Below are 3024 nucleotides of genomic sequence, written 5' to 3'. Positions count from 1 at the left end.
GCCCTCATATGTGGGATCCGAACCGGGGCCCTCTGGCATCCCAAGCCAGTTCTTAACCATCGCGCCACGCGGCCGGCCCCAAGTTCATTTTTAATAGAATCATTTTTCCAAAATTCACTTGTAGTTTGGTTTTTGGGGAGATCTATTTCTGTCATCATGTCTGTTAAATTCATACTTGCTGGAGAGTCAAAGCTGCCTGCTCAGCCCATTTCTTATCTATGATGGCCACCACCTCATTTACCAGGTCTATTATGGCTCACACAGATCAATAATAACACGTTGCTCAACTGAAAATTTCCTTCTCTTACCTTTTGTTTCAGTTGGGTTTTCAGGATAATATATAGATAAGGGCATGCATATTTGGGAAAAGAGTATCTTACTCCAATACTTCCAACTTCTTTTCCATTTCCTTTATTCCTCTATCAGAGTTCTGTTAATTTTGAAAGGTTAGTTTAAATGGAACCTCAGTTGACCCTAACTTTCTGCTAGACTTTTTCCCATAGGAAGATACTTAAAATGTTCTAAGCTTATAGCCCCCAGTAAGAATGGATTATTCACTTTCCTTAAAAAGTGCCCCAAGCTGTCTACCTGTGTGCCTTTATTCATCCTGGTGCTTCTGCCTGATCCATCCTCTCATTGTTTCTCTAAAGGTCAAAGCTCTACATCCTGTAAGGCACACTTCACAGGCTACCTCCCACAAAAGCCTTGCCAATACCCCCAACTCTGGACCCCCATGTAATTTTGTATGCATGCATGCCATACATTCCTGACATATTCTAATTATCATCCCTTGGAGACTGGAAATTAGCTCCTAGTACTACTTCTTTTTTCATCTCTTCACTCCCTGGATGCCTTGCACATAGTAGAGGTGCTACACCTTTGTTGAATTGAAACATAATAAAGGTTTATATATTTTATATTAACTTTTCCTTACATAGGACACGCTTCAAAACAACTAAACTTCCTAGCAGTCCTTTCTGGCCTGGGACCTAAATTTTCTGTATCATAAAAGAGAAACATATTTACTTTTATCATCTGACGGGTAAGGAAGTAAAGGTGTTTATCTCTTTTCCAACATGATGCAATAGGTTGTATTTGTATACCAGGAAATAAAAATCTATTCTCAAAGCAAATTCATATTTGCCTTTGGAAGCCTATATTTGTATCCTGCCCAAATGGCACACCATTCTAACTTTGGAAGTTATTAAATATTGATATCGTCTCTACAACATATGCATTACTTTGTACAGTGAATAAAATCATATTTTCACCTGCAGAGAGATGGCCCCAATTCCTCACTCTCCATAGGAGTTATGTAACTACAGTAGGAGACTGATCTGCTCCTTTTGTGTTGGTCTCAGCCTGGATTCTCATAATCTGCTCCAAAGTAGGGCATTCCATGAAAATCTAGGCTGCTTTGTCACATTTTTTTTCTCCATTTAACTGTTTATTGCAAGGGCAATCATTAGATTGCCAACTCTTTGACTCAGAAGTGTCTTCTAACTCTTTTGTATCCTTCTTTTGTGTGTGATAATAGCCCACTATAGATGTACAAAGAATGATTTCACCAAGTTAGTCTTACGTGTACTTCACTTACCTAGGCTGTCACTACTAATCTTGTTGTGTTCAGTAGCCAAAAATATGGACTTTTGGTGGTGTTCTTCTCATGCTTGATCCTACTAAAGAATTTTAAGCTTCTCTTTCATATCAGGCCTTGAAATTGGAAGAATTAAGTGGAGAAAAAAGGATTGGGGAACATGGAGAGCTTTCCTGTATACTAATAGAACTCTTTCTGACAGATATCTGTGGTAGGCTAAATCAGTGAGCATTTTGTCCATACTGTCAAATTATTTTCTCAGGATGAATTTCTAGATATGGAAATATTGAATCAAAGAGTATACCCATTTACAGTTTAGATAGATGATACCAAATTGCCCTTCCAAAAGATTGCCTTATTTTTATACTCCCTTACTAGTATATGAGAATGCCCTGAAAAATATAATTTAAATGACTCAATAGCATTTCAGTTTATGGATGTCTGATGATTTGATCAATTCTCTACCATGGTGCTTCCAATATTTCTCATTTCTATAAATAATGGTATAATATAAACACGCTTGTACATCTTCATGTGAGTCTCTTATTTTCCTAAGATAAATTTTTTGATATGGAATTACAGAGTAAAAAATAAGACTATTTTTATGACATTTTGATACATATTATCAGTTTCAGGCCAATATTTAGAACTTAAGGTTGTTTTTTAAGAATTTACTTGATGCTGAATAGAAAAAAATATTTCTAATGACTAATATTATTTTTGGAAATAAAATCTTATGGCTCTTGAATAAACTTAAGGCTGTTTTCCCTTTAGTTTCTTCTTTGGCATTTTAGGCCCAAGATTCTAGCCTATTCCCCCATCCAAATTTTGTTCCTGTGTTAAGTAGCAGATAAAAGTATGCACATGTGTGTCTGCATGTTGGAAAGTTAAATGTATCTGTATGTCAATATGAATCATTATTTACCTATAATGTCACACCCATTTAAGTAAAGGGATTAACCCAACCCGTCATTACCTTAATGAGTAAGGAAATAAATTGCAGTCAAGGAAATAAAATCTTCACTGGACACTTTAGGGAAATTTCATTTTGTGGATCTGGAGAAAAAAATTTCAAATTTCCCAAAAAGGAAACAGTTATTTTATTTAAGTAGTGTATCGCTTTATCAGTAGATACATAAAAATCAGAGTGCCTATAGCTGAAAAATATATCCTTAGTGTTTGCGAGTCTTAAAAGTACTGCTTTTTTTTTCTAAGTGGGGAAAAAATGAGAAACCAAATGGGAAAAAATACTTCTAAGGTTTGTTATAAGAAATGTTTTGATTACTATCTAAAGTTAGTTAGATTTTCAAATCTCTTCTCTCCTTCACACCACCCCCACTTCCCAAGCCAATTTTTTGCTAAGGAAAATTGGGAAGGGTGTGTGTGTGTGTGTGTGTGTGTGTGTGTGTGTGTGTGTGTGTGTGTGT

Source organism: Hipposideros armiger, unplaced genomic scaffold (genome assembly GCF_001890085.2).
Source record: "Hipposideros armiger isolate ML-2016 unplaced genomic scaffold, ASM189008v1 scaffold_12, whole genome shotgun sequence".
Taxonomy (NCBI): domain Eukaryota; kingdom Metazoa; phylum Chordata; class Mammalia; order Chiroptera; family Hipposideridae; genus Hipposideros; species Hipposideros armiger.
Note: the sequence above shows the minus strand (reverse complement) of the source record.